Genomic DNA, 14,840 nt, shown 5'->3' with positions numbered 1-14,840 from the left:
GCAATAGTAATTTGAAATTTCACCACGCCTGGTGGCCACAATAACAAATTAAGTCAAGCTCATGTTGTAGGAAGTCGAATGATGCGGACACGTTTGTTACTGAATACTTTCTATCAGACTTCTGTCATGGCGACTGTGTGTATGTAATAAGCAACTATAATTTTTTGATATGCTTAAATGTAATGTGTCGTTTTAGCTCAGCTGTTGTGTAGCTGCTAGCTCCTCGTAGCCTACATCCGGGGTGTCCAAAGTGCAGCCCATAGCTATGTGCTTAACAGAAAACTTAAACAAGAGGAAAATGTGGTTTTGGGTGTCGGTGCAATGAGTGGCAGCTACGCCGTGTTTTATCATTGGACCTAAGTCTTTGGTTTTGTAGGCGGGGCAAAGAGCAAGGGAACAATGTGGGACAGCAATTGTGTCCATCTTATACTATGCTAGTTGTAGCAAAGATATGTCAACATGAGCAGCCACACCTTGAGTTCCAACATATATAAATATAAAGGAGTCAAAGGCCTCCTGGCATGAACATGAGGCGAGTCGGGTGGCGGTACACACGGAAGCATCTCAGTCAGCCAGGGTTTTCACTGATAGAGCAGTTGGAGATGTCAGCCATTTCTGGTGTTTCAGGCTGTGGTATGAGCTCATGGAGGAGCTTTGGTAGTGGTGTCGCAGCTTGGTGGTTGAGCCGTCAGGTAACACCAGGAAGGTTCCTTCTGTGCGATATTGAATGTCAGGGTACAGTCTGTAAAGGAGGTCATTACCAATTAGGCAAGGTGTGTGCAGGTCAACCACGAAGGGGTGCTTCAGCGAGAGTCCAGCAATCTGAACCGGAAGAGGTTTGGTTGACCTCAGCGAAGCCTTCGACCTTCAAAAAGGAAGCACACAGTTTCTTTGGTACCTCTGCATTCAGAAATGAGTGGGTGGCACCAGTGTCAATCACAAACTGATAACATTGTCCGTTGACACTTATGTCCAGCAGGGGCCTGTCTGTATTTCCTGCTGGGGCTTCTGCCTTGGGCGTCCTTTGCCATGCCTGTATGATGTTTTGGCTGCAATTGGGAGCCTGTCTCGTTCAGAGGAGTTAGGACATTCACGTTGCCAGTGACCCGGCTGGTCACAGATGAAACAGTTTTCACCCTGTCTTGGCCTTAAAGCACCGTGTCCACCACCCGAGTCCAACCGTCTGGTCACACGTCTGGTGTCCTCCACCTGCTGGGACTCAAAAGCAAGGTCACCCACTGCTGAATATACGCTAGCTGATCTTTAACCTTTTGGTTCTTTTAACTTTTCATCTTCAGCGATCTGTAATTTAAGTAGTTGTTTCCTTGTTTCTCTACCACCATCCTGCTCTGTCCAATTTTGCATGTGATGAAAAAGATGTCCCTGCCATGTGTTGTTTTTGGCACCGTGTATATCAGGGTTAGCTTTGTTTAAAGTGTTTAGCCAAAGGTTCCCTCCCTGAGGTACAGGTGGGAAAGCAAGGTCAACAATGGCTTGCATGTCTGTGACGGCAAAATGCTTATTTTGAAAGTGGCCCCTAATAGCAGCTTTATGTGTCAACAATGTCTGGTATGCACGCGCGAGGTTGCCATCTGCCGGAGGAAAATGGTCAGACGTGCAAAGGAAGGGGTTAAGAATTTGAGCCGATGTCTTAGAGAGGGCGTGTGAGTACCTCCCTCTCTTGGCACTTGAGTAGGGGGCGTTGGCTTAGTCAAAGTCTGGGCGGGTCGTTTGAATAGTCTCGTGCATGCGCAACAGCCCGTCCTTATCTAATTCTTCTCTAACTTTCTTTTCTCTTCCGTCAAACTCTTAAATTCTCTAGCACATAAGTTCTGTAAGCCTTCTTTTAAACCGTTAGGTTTCTCACCCTGTGCTCGAGCCATGTCCTTATCTATTTCACCTTGTTCCCCCCTTCCGTCTCTCCCCGCGGACTCCACCGTCACCAATAGCAACACACACACACAAGCACGCTTATGCTCTCAGTAGACACACACAAGCACCCACGCAACCAGCAACATACACACACACACAAGGAAAAAGCTGCACGAAAGCTCTTTCTCTGCGTTTCACTTTACCATAAAACTTCCAGTTACTTTTCTTTATTTACCAAACGTTTAAGTTCACGACTTTTCGAGTGTTGTAAACTACCTCTTAACCCTTTCATGAAATGTTCTCCTTTTTTCTTTTCTTTTCTTTTTTTCCTTTTTTTTTTTCTTTTTTCTTTTTTCTTTTTAAACTCTACCTGCCAATTTCATTGTTGACAACAGTACATTCATCACACCCCCCCCCCCCCCCCCCCCCGCCATCACATTCCTGTCTGTCACACTCCGTAGCCATTGTGTCTTTTACCTCAGAATTTTTCGTCCCAGACGAAGGGTCTGGAACCCCTTACCTCAGAATTTTTTGTCCCAGACGAAGGGTCTGGAAACCCTTACCTCAGAATTTTTCGTCCCAGACGAAGGGTCTGGAAACCCTTTCCTCAGAATTTTTCGTCCCAGACAAAGGTTCTGGAAACCCTTACCTCAGAATTTTTCGTCCCAGACGAAGGGTCTGGAAACCATTACTCGTTTAGGCGACGACCAATGACCCAGGGTGAGCTACACCCAACTATTAGTTTATTCGTCAATGAAACTGCCCGTCACGGTAGTCGAGACACAATGGCTCGAGATGACCACTTATTTACAGCTTTTTATGTAATGGCGGACAAGGGAGAAATGCAATCAATCCATCAAAATGTCCACTCTCACATCCCCGTCTCGTACAAAACACCTACTCTGTGTCTGGGGTACAAATAGTGTTTGACTTACATACTTCAAGACAGACTCCTAAAGCAGATTTTAGAAAAAGGCTCTGCTTACCTTGTTTTTGTTTGGCCACTAGTGAGTCTGTCCAGAAGAGTGTAAGAGGTGTCCAATTCTCAGCGTGTCGCCCGGACGAGGCCCCCAACCATCCTCTGCTACCAATTTGTTGCGTTTTGGACCAGTTGTTCCTCCCAGGGAATTCAAGTCACAATTCAGTCCCAAGTTCTTTCCGACACTTAAAGCTGAGTTGAAAAACCACCAGAGACAGAATAGGTATTTTGTTGTATATTCTCAAAGCTTTGCCAATATACATTGATTGAGACCAGTCTAACCCTAGAACATTCTATTGCGCCTCCCAAAATGGTCTGTCTTCCCGATCCCACCACCCTCTCTCTCGTCCCATCTCTGTAGACAAAACAAATGCTAGTCAAAACACATTCCAAAGAACTCAAGGTTAACACACACAGTACACTTGCTGACAGAGCATCAAGAGAAGAAATGGAAAACACGAGCTGTTTTCAAATATGACAAAGAAATGGAAGAAGTACAACTTAAGTTCGGATATATGTAAATATCTGCCTCCGACAATATATATATGTATTTTGCGTCTACACTCTAGTATTCCTGTTAGAACAATACACAAGTCTCCCGCTAGGTGGCAGCAGTGATTAGATTATTTAAAAGGCCCGTCGTCATACAGTATATAAAGAATGTAACTCACTCACACAGTGTGTTGTACAGATGAATACAGTTTTCAATAGTAATTCAATTTATCGAGGGTCGCAGTAATTTACGGCCCATAGGGAAGTCATGATGGAAAATAATGGAGAAGCACTGCACCAATGTACTGCGATTAGTTCTGTGTTCTGTATTGCTGCTCGTTGTCCTGTGATAATTATGACAATTTAATTTTATATTGCATCTTTTTGGACTCTGGAACAAATCAATCAATCACTCAATCAATCAAAGTATACTTATATACTTATCCGAGTGGATAAAGTTAATAATGAGTCTAGTTTATTGTGAGGCCAGCAGTAGATTCTCTTGTATGGAGATAAGTCAGCAGCGCAGAGATGTCACCAACTGATTCATAGAGCCGTGGTCCATCCCGGGTCCCAACTGGGAACAGCTAGCTCATCCTCCGTGGAAGCTGATCTGTGGCCACCGAATAACCTCTCCATGCAGGAGAGGCGGGCTGAGCAAAAAAGAGAGACGGCACATCAACTGGTCTAAAAAGGGGCCTATTTGAAGGCTACGGTGTATATATGAGTTTAAGATGGTACTTAAATGCTTCTACTGAGGTAGCATCTCTAACTTTAGTAGTAGTAACTTTAGGGCATTCCAGAGTACTGGAGCCCGTACAGAAAATGCTCTATAGCCTACAGACTTCTTTTTGGGTATGGGAATCACTAATAAGCCGGAGTTCAATGAATGCAGATTTCTGGCCGGGAGCATATGGTACAATACAATCAGCAAGATAAGATGGACCTAGACCGTTTAGTATTTTATACGTAAGTAGTAAAACCTTAAAGTCACATCTTAAGTGCACAGGAAGCCAGTGCAGGTGAGCCAGTATAGGCATAATATGATCAAACTTTCTTGTCCTTGTCAAAAGTCTTGTCGCCGCATTTTGTACCAACTGTAATCTTTTAATGCTAGACATAGGGAGACTCGAAAATAATACGTTACAGTAATCGAGACGGCACGTAACGAACGCATGAATAATGATCTCCGCGTCGGTGGTGGACAAAATGGGACACATTTTTGCAATATCACGGAGATGAAAGAAGGCTGTTTTAGTAACATTCTTAATGTGTGACTCGAAAGAGGGAGTTCGGTCAAAGATAATACAGAGATTCTTTACCGAGTCGCTATGTAAAATTGTTTTGTTGTCAAATGTTAAGGTGGTATTATTAAATAATTGCAAAGATGCAAAAAGTGTCTGCACATCCATTGTTTAATTTCATTTAGACAGGCCTCCAGATGACTAAAATCTAGCGTGTTGGTCAGCTTTAGGGGCATGTAAAGTTGGGTGTCATCAGCATAACAGCGAAAGCTGAAGCCGTATTTGCATATGATGTCACCTAGCGGCAGCATATTGACGCTAAAGAGTGCAGGGCCAAGAACCAAACTCTGTGTAATGCCGCATGTTACCTTGATATAATCCGAGGTCACGTTGTTGACATCAAGTAGCAGCAACATGGATGACGCATCAGCATCCATAGTTAATAATAGATCATTAGTCATCCTTGCGAGGGCTGTCTCAGTAGAGTGTTTTGCCCTGAAACCAGACTGAAAGGGTTCACAGAGATTGTGAAATGCTAAGTGTTCGTTTAGCTGCTGTGCAACCATTTTTTTCGAGGATTTTCGAGATAAAGGGAAGGTGGGACACCGGCCGTTAGTTTACAATGAGGTCAGAACCGAGGTTAGGTCTTTTGAGCAGAGGGTGAATAACCGCTGTTTTGAATGCTCGGGGAAGAGTATCAGAGGAAAGTGATAAGTTCATAATATTTATCACTGATGGTCCTAATATCACAAACAGAAGTTTCCCAGGAAGTAGGTCAAGTTAACATGTTGTTTGTTTTGTCCCATTTATGAGTCGCAGGAGTTCCTTTAATGTTATTTCTTCAAAAAGAGAGAGATTATTTTGAAGGTCAATATCCGTCGTACATACATTCGTATCTGTGTTAATAGAACCCATTTGGAGCAGGGACACGTTGTTTTTAATCTCCTTTCTAATGAGTTCAATTTTCTTAGTAAATAATTTCATAAAGTCATCAGCTGAGTGGGTGGAGCAACTGAGAGCAGTTCCTTGTTGGGTTAGCGACGCTACTGTATTAAACAAATATTTAGGATCGTTTTTATTGAGGCAGATGAGATTTGAGTAGTAATTAGTTTTAGCCGTGGTAAGAGCGTATTTATGTTATTAAACTATCACTCCATGCTTGATGGAAAACCTCAATTTTAGTTGCATGCCATTTGCTTTCTACATGATAGTTTAATAGCTCTGCTTTCTTCTATGAACCAGGGCTACGCCTTTTAGGGGTCTTTTTTTTAGCTTTAGTGGTGCTATACTATCAATGGCGTTGCGCAGGGCATCGTTAAAGTTGTTAGTGAGGTTATCGATAGAGCCCACATAATTTGGGAATGATGCCAATACCGAGGGCAATAGGCCTCGTAGTTGTGACAGCATTAATGTAGCGACTGCTAAAGCATCGATTATTAAAAGTAGTTTGTTGACAATGAGTCAGAACTTTGAATTTTATTAGGTAGTGATCGGACATTACTTTAGTGTACGGGAGTACTATAACTTTGGAGGAGTTATAGTATAGTTAGGAGGAGATACCTCGTTAAGTGGAAAAAAAATCATTTGGTTTTAGCCAAGTCTCACTGAGACCAATGAAGTTAAGATTGTTGTCTCAAATGGCCTCATTATCTAATAACGTTTTGGGAGACAATGATTTAATGTTTAAAAAGCCAATAGGCATAGGCATTTTTGTTAACGGTATCCGTAGTACTGATATTAACAACGTTACGACTATTTCGCATGGGGCGCCTTAAATAATATCGATCACATCCAGAAATTGATATGGTGGGGATCTTGAGATTATTTGCTTGCTGCTGCAATAGATTTAACGCTTCATAATTTGCCACCTCAGTAGAATGCATGTCTACCTCTGGCATAATCACTTCAGAAAAAACATTATGTAAGTCATGTATTATTCTACGAGAAATGCTATGTGTGCAGGAATTTTCCTGCCTGGCGCTGGTTAGTTCTAGCTTAACTGACTCCTCACCCGGGCTAACAGGCACTCTAGTTGCCTGTGTCCGAGCTTGCTCAAGTGTAGTTAGTTAGTTAATGTATACGAAAATTGGTTCCACATATGGATTTATCTTATTAAACACACACGAGCGTTTAACTAATCTTTGTTGAGTAAAACACACATTTTTAAGGAACTGATGACATATGAAGTGATTCTTGTGATTCTACCAGCTCCACTGTTTTAATTTGTGGAAAACTAATATTATATGTTTACTGTGAATCAATCAACCTTAGCAATATTTTCATCACCAATGTTCTTTTTTTCAGCTGATAGAAGATTGTGCCAGGTTACACACTGACTCTGTCATGTTAGGCTGCATTTATTGCCTGGTTTGATATACAAACCCCGTTTCCATATGAGTTGGGAAATTGTGTTAGATGTAAATATAAACGGAATACAATGATTTGCAAATCCTTTTCAACCCATATTCAATTGAATGCACTACAAAGACACGATATTTGTTGTTCAAACTCATAAACTTAATTTTTTTTTTGCAAATAATAATTAACTTAGAATTTCATGGCTGCAACACGTGCCAAAGTAGTTGGGAAAGGGCATGTTCACCACTGTGTTACATCACCTTTTCTTTTAACAACACTCAGTAAACGTTTGGGAAATGAGGAGACACATTTTTTAAGCTTCTCAGGTGGAATTCTTTCCCATTCTTGCTTGATGTACAGCTTAAGTTGTTCAACAGTCCGGGGGTCTCCCTTCTGCTATTTTAGGCTTCATAATGCGCCACACATTTTCAATGGGAGACAGGTCTGGACTACAGGCAGGCCAGTCTAGTACCCGCACTCTATTACTATGAAGCCACATTGATGTAACACGTGGCTTGGCATTGTCTTGCTGAAATAAGCAGGGGCGTCCATGGTAACGTTGCTTGGATGGCAACATATGTTGCTCCAAAACCTGTATGTACCATTCAGCATTAACGGCGCCTTCACAGATGTGTAAGTTACCCATGTCTTGGGCATTAATACACCCCCATACCATCACAGATGCTGGCTTTTCAACTTTGCGCCTATAACAATCCGGATGGTTCTTTTCCTCTTTGGTCCGGAGGACACGACGTCCACAGTTTCCAAAAACAATTTGAAATGTGGACTCGTCAGACCACAGAACACTTTTCCACTTTGTATCAGTCCATCTTAGATGAGCTCAGGCCCAGCAAAGTTGACGGCGTTTCTGGGTGTTGTTGATAAACGGTTTTCGCCTTGCATAGGAGAGTTTTAACTTGCACTTACAGATGTAGCGACCAACTGTAGTTACTTACAGTGGGTTTCTGAAGTGTTCCTGAGCCCATGTGGTGATATCCTTTACACACTGATGTCGCTTGTTGATGCAGTACAGCCTGAGGGATTTCTCCAGATTCTCTGAACCCTTTGATGATATTACGGACCGTAGATGGTGAAATCCCTAAATTCCTTGCAATAGCTGGTTGAGAAAGGTTTTTCTTAAACTGTTCAACAATTTGCTCACACATTTGTTGACAAATAGGTGACCCTCGCCCCATCCTTGTTTGTGAATGACTGAGCATTTCATGGAATCTACTTTTATACCCAATCATGGCACCCACCTGTTCCCAATTTGCCTGTTCACCTGTGGGATGTTCCAAATAAGTGTTTGATGAGCATTCCTCAACTTTATCAGTATTTATTGCCACCTTTCCCAACTTCTTTTTCACGTGTTGCTGGCATCAAATTCTAAAGTTAATGCTTATTTGAAAAAAAAAAAATGTTTATCAGTTCGAACATCAAATATGTTGTCTTTGTAGCATATTCAACAATTTGCAAATAATTGTGATCCGTTTATATTCACATCTAACACAATTTCCCAACTCATATGGAAACGGGGTTTGTCGTTAAAGTGGTATGCTATAAAACCTTTGCTGCGTATGTGAGAATTGTGTTACAAAGTGTCCAATTATATAATGGAGTGACAACTGTATCTGTGGGTTGTATTTTCAAGTACAAATGAAAATATGTGTTATGAAAGCTGCTTCTGTCTGGCGCAAGTGAACTGTGACCTATTAAGAGTCTTGTGCGTACACACGAGCATCACTGGGATACAACAACACTCCTTTGTGTGAAGTTTAATCTTTTAAAGCCTTTGAGCAAGCAGTTTAGCCATGTAATGTAATGCTGTATCAAATCTGGGCCTCAAGAAGATTGACTGACTTGAGACAGGTCTGATGCAACCTCACAGTGCAGTTGCAGCCTGGTAAACAGGTGTGGTGTCAGGTGCCTTGTCAGATGACTTGTTCTTTTTGTTTTGATTTATGTCGTCATAAATTTGTTGTTTTGCTAGTTGGCTTGTCTCCATCATCCTCCCTACAGCTGCGGGTTGTTTCCTGTTTGTGCTCATAACTGTTACGGACTGGCAACAAACCCTCTTTATTTGCCTCGTTACAAGGACGTTTTTGTTTGATGTGATACATTATTACATTTACAGTCTGAGAGGTTGTTCTTAAGGTGCTGATGTAGGTTGTGCGTCCAAAAGGAGCAAGAAACCAACACGATTGAATACAACCTTTGGTCAACTGTGGAACAATGTCACAGTCTATTAACAGGATGGACAGATAATGTTCTGTTCTCTCGGGAGGAAGTGAGAGGACAATCGAGGTGAACTGTACGCACACGAACCAACCTGTTCAGTGTTTTTCCACGACGACTTATTATGCAATGCAGTTTGTTTACAACACATACATTCATCTTCATTACCCTTCATTGAAATTAGTCTGTTGTTGAATGTCGGCAACTATAGTCCACTTGTTATAGTTTTATGATATACTATGTGGGCTGACTTTTGTGGAGCCAAAGTGACTTCTATTCCTGTGCAGTGAATGTGTGTGTGTCCATAAAGTCCAGAATTTACCCTCAATCTTGCCCAAAGTCAGCTGCAAAACATGCTGATGTCTCGAATGATGGATGTTGAAACTCTGTGTTTTTGTAGGATTTCAAAGACATATTTCAAATCAGAGTTCAACTCCAGTGTCTCCCATAGGGCTGCAACTAACGATTATTCTGATAGTCGATTAGTCAACGATTATCTTAACGATAAGTCAATTAGTCAGATAATAAAGCGTGTACATATTTAATGGCTCTAATTTTTCCATCGACTTCTAAACGCAGCTTAAGTTATTTTACGCATGTGCTTACTAACAACAAAGATGACTAATTCATTTTTACTGTAACTGTGCGGCTCAAAGAGCTGTTACAAAAGATAAAATGACTATTAAAATAAAAATCTCATATACAAAACATACAACATAAGGTGACAAAAAACATTTCAATAATGAATAAAGCAAAATATGTCCTGGGCCAAAAATCACTACGTATTCTCTACTGCTCGCTAGTGTTACCATATCTGAGTTATTGTGCAGAAATATGGGGAAATAACTACAAATGTGCGCTACATTCGCTAACCGTGTTACAAAAAAGATCAGTTAGAATAATACATAACGTTGGATATAGAGAACATACAAACCCTTTATTTATTAAGTCAAAAATATTAAAGTTCGGTGATTTGGTAAAATTGCATCCATCCATCCATACCAAAGAATGTACAACAATTCTTCTCAACTAAAGAGGAGAAATGTAACCTTAGAGGAAAAAATAATTTAAAACATTTATATGCACGTACAACACTTACAACTTTTAGCATATCAGTATGTGGAATTAAATGATGGAATGGATTAAGTAAAGAAGTTAAACATTGTACTGATATGATCCAGTTTAAGAGGTTGTTCAAAATAATAGTGCTTACAGAGTACAAAGAAGAAGAATTATGAGAAATACTTCCAAACTTATTGAAAATAAGATATTCTTCATCTCAGTATGTTAATAATGACTGAATTAATTAATTAATTACATATTACAAAACTGTTGTATACTAATTCATAGATGTTATTTTATTATATAAAAAGGTCATTAAATGATTCTATATATTTGTAAACGCTTTGAAGTGGGAAAGGGGTAGGATTAAATAAGCTTTGCTTCTTCCTACTCCTTTTCGGGCATGATGTAAAATGAAATGATATGAAATTGTGTGATGTGTTATGATGTAAGTGTGTTCATGTTCAAAATAAACTCAAGAAAGAAAGAAAGAAAGAAAATGTTGTCCATTTAAGCAGCAATGAAAACAAACAACAAAACACAAAATCTAACTTCCTCAAAAAGAAAATAAGCATTTTGTGATTATGTTTGAAAAGCTGCACACTGGTATATTGACTATTAGACTTAGACTTAGACTTAGACTTAGACTTCCTTTTTATTGTCATTCAAATTTGAACTTTACCGTACAGATAAGAACGAAATTTCGTTACATAAGCTCATGGTGGTGCAGGATAAAAAAGCAATAAGGTGCATATATGAATAAATAAATATAAATAATATATAAATATATATATAAAATAAATAAATAAATATAAATAAATAAATATATTGCACTTTTTGACATGCGTCCACGTTTATGGATGTATGTTGTATTGTCTTTTTTATTCCAGTGAGTTAATCCATTTTGGGGGGAGTTGAGGGGATAATCTAAAGGGGAACATTATCACCAGACCTATGTAAGCGTCAATATATACCTTGATGTTGCAGAAAAAAGACCAGATATTTTTTTAACCGATTTCCGAACTCTAAATGGGTGAATTTTGGCGAATTAAACGCCTTTCTAATATTCGCTCTCGGAGCGATGACGTCACAACGTGGCGTCACATCGGGAAGCAATCCGCCATTTTCTCAAACACCGAGTCAAATCAGCTCTGTTATTTTCCGTTTTTTCGACTGTTTTCCGTACCTTGGAGACATCATGCCTCGTCGGTGTGTTGTCGGAGGGTGTAACAACACCAACAGGGACGGATTCAAGTTGCACCAGTGGCCCAAAGATGCGAAAGTGGCAAGAAATTGGACGTTTGTTCCGCACACTTTACCGACGAAAGCTATGCTACGACAGAGATGGCAAGAATGTGTGGATATCCTGCGACACTCAAAGCAGATGCATTTCCAACGATAAAGTCAAAGAAATCTGCCGCCAGACCCCCATTGAATCTGCCAGAGTGTGTGAGCTTTTCAGGGACAAAGGACCTTGGTAGCACGGCAAGCAATGGCGGCAGTTTGTTCCCGCAGACGAGCGAGCTAAACCCCCTATCGACCCTAGCTTCCCTGGCCTGCTGACATCAACTCCAAAACTGGACAGATCAGCTTTCAGGAAAAGAGCGCGGATGAGGGTATGTCTACGGAATATATTAATTGATCAAAATTGGGCTGTCTGCACTCTCAAAGTGCATGTTGTTGCCAAATGTATTTGATATGCTGTAAACCTAGTTCATAGTTGTTAGTTTCCTTTAATGCCAAACAAACACATACCAATCGTTGGTTAGAAGGCGATCGCCGAATTCGTCCTCGCTTTCTCCCGTGTCGCTGGCTGTTGTGTCGTGTCGTTTTCGTCGGTTTCGCTTGCATACGGTTCAAACCGATATGGCTCAATAGCTTCAGTTTCTTCTTCAATTTCGTTTTTGCTACCTGCCTCCACACTACAACCATCCGTTTCAATACATACGTAATCTGTTGAATCGCTTAAGCCGCTGAAATCCGAGTCTGAATCCGAGCTAATGTCGCTATAGCTTGCTGTTCTTTCCGCCATGTTTGTTTGTGTTGGCATCACTATGTGACGTCACAGGAAAATGGACGGGTGTTTATAAAGATGGTTAAAATCAGGCACTTTGAAGCTTTTTTTAGGGATATTGCGTGATAGGTAAAATTTTGAAAAAAACTTCGAAAAATATAATAAGCCACTGGGAACTGATTTTTAATGGTTTTAACCATTCTGAAATTGTGATAATGTTCCCCTTTAATTATGATGCGTTCAAGAGTCTTACGGCCTGAGGGAAGAAGCTGTTACAGAAGGTTCTGCTTCGGAGGCTGCGGAACCTCTTTCTAGAGTTATTGATTAACTCTTGGCAGTTTTAGCACTTTATTAGACTCAATGTGTAGAATTGTATCTTTGATGATTAATTCTTAAAATATTGGCTATTAATAGATTGTATATTTAATCTTATGATACCTCCACATTGTTGCATGTCTGTCTGTCTCTCTCTTTCTGTGTGTGTGTGTGTGTGTGTGTGTGTGTGTGTGTGTGTGTGTGTGTGTGTGTGTGTGTGTGTCACGTTTGTTATTGTGCCCTTTTTTACGGCCTTGCAAACTGACGCTCCTTTGGCTAAAATGATAGTTAAAGTTATTTTTCACACAACTTTGTCTCATACTTGTTAGCTAGCTAGCAAGGCAGAAGCTAGCACTCCTACCAAGGCTGAGACCGCGTCCTCCCTCCAGATGGCTGACATCATGCCTCCACTTTAAATGCTCGCTTAGCACAGATGTGGGGCCATAAAAACAAGGTCCTCTTTGCAAAATGAGCAAGGTATTCATATACTACATAGACTACAGTTGTCAAAACGATTAAAATATTCAATCACAGTTGGTTCATAGTTAATTCAAACCCAATCACGATTAATCGCGGATAAATATCATTTTTCGTCATTAATAAGTATAGCCCAGACAGATACATTTCTAATTTTTGATAACATGACTGAAAATTAGTTTGCTTTAATGAAATATTTTTAAACATTATTTTTTAAACAGCGTAACACAAAAAGGACATAAACAGGCTTTTAATAATAACAAAAAAAACCTGCAGTGCATTGGTGTCTTGCCAATATGTATTTTGTATTCCTACTGTAGGAGCACTTGCATTCAGGGAAGAGAAGCCACATTTCCGTGTTTGGATACCAGTTTCGCGCATTAATAACACAAAATGTGGATTGTTATAATCATGGTTTGATTGTCAAAAATGTTTGGAAATATAATCTTTCATATTTCTACCTGAATAAATGCTTCTGATATTCTGTACATTACATGTTGTAAAGTTAATGATATTCATATTTCTGCATGACAATGTCTTAACCTTCCCTATTTATTAATGCAATGCAATATTTAGCCTGCTAAACATTTTGTAATTGACGACTGTCAATCAGAAAGGGTTATGAAATAATATACACTTTATTTCAATATGCCAGAAAACATTTATTTAGGTAGGAATATTACAAAACATCTTTGACAAGGCATGATCGTAATGTAAGAAATGTTTTCATTTCGCTTTGGTAGTTAGACCAGATGTAGCGCTATTATTGTGAAGCAGGAAGTGTGTGATTGGTATCAGAAGAGGTGTCTTGACAAGTTTTGATGAATGGCGCTGATTAAAAAGTGACTACATTTCCTCTCTTCTGTCTTTTTTTTCTGCTGATCTTTTATTACATCTTACTAAAGCAGTTAGTACAACAATCTACATTTTATGTTATCGATGCACCCAACTCAAATTTAAAAATGTGTAAAAAAAATGTGCGCCAATAAAGAACTTTGTCGGGACCCAGGGTGGACCACTCATCTGTGCATTGGTTGATGACGTCTTTGCGCTGCTGACTTGTCTCCACTCAAGATGATCTCCTGCTGGCCCCACTATGGACTGGACTCTCACATTATTAACTAGATCCACTCCACGTCCATTGCACCGGTCGCCTGGGGGGTCCCCTCCAAGGTTTCTCATTGTAGCCCTTTGGGTTGAGTTTTTTCTTGGCCTGATGTAGGATCTGAGCCGAGGATGTCGTTGTGGCTTGTGCAGCCCTTTGAGACACTCGTGATTTAGGGCTATATAAATAAACTTTGATTGATTGATTGATTGACATCCCTAGTCTGAATACTTGTCTAATATAACATCTAAGTCGCTAAGTTGTCAACACAAATCCCCTTCTTATTTTCTGGCAGACTATATCAGCAAATAACAGGTAGCACAAGGAGGCGGTGGTCCAAGTTTCATGGCGCACAGCCACAAATAGACAAATGTATGGGAAAGACTCCATCTCCAACTCCAAATCGTTTAGTCCTAAATTAGGATGTAATCAACCTGGTCATGTAAAATACAATAAATCATAGTGACTGAATCAGACATTCCCATGTAACAATACCCTCACTCAAAATGACATACATTTTTGCATGTATAGTCAGAATAGCACTCTCAACTTCGGTATCGTTACGGTTCAGGGTTATATGTAAAAGAATAAAATTATTAAATTGGAATCTTATAACACTTTTAAAAGCATGCTTCTTTACAATCCTATATCCTTATATACTAAATGTTGTTTGCTGGTTGATGACGG

This window comes from Nerophis lumbriciformis, linkage group LG35 (genome assembly GCF_033978685.3).
Source record: "Nerophis lumbriciformis linkage group LG35, RoL_Nlum_v2.1, whole genome shotgun sequence".
Lineage (NCBI taxonomy): Eukaryota > Metazoa > Chordata > Actinopteri > Syngnathiformes > Syngnathidae > Nerophis > Nerophis lumbriciformis.
The sequence above is the reverse complement of the archived record's forward strand: the minus strand, read 5'-3'. Positions refer to the sequence as shown.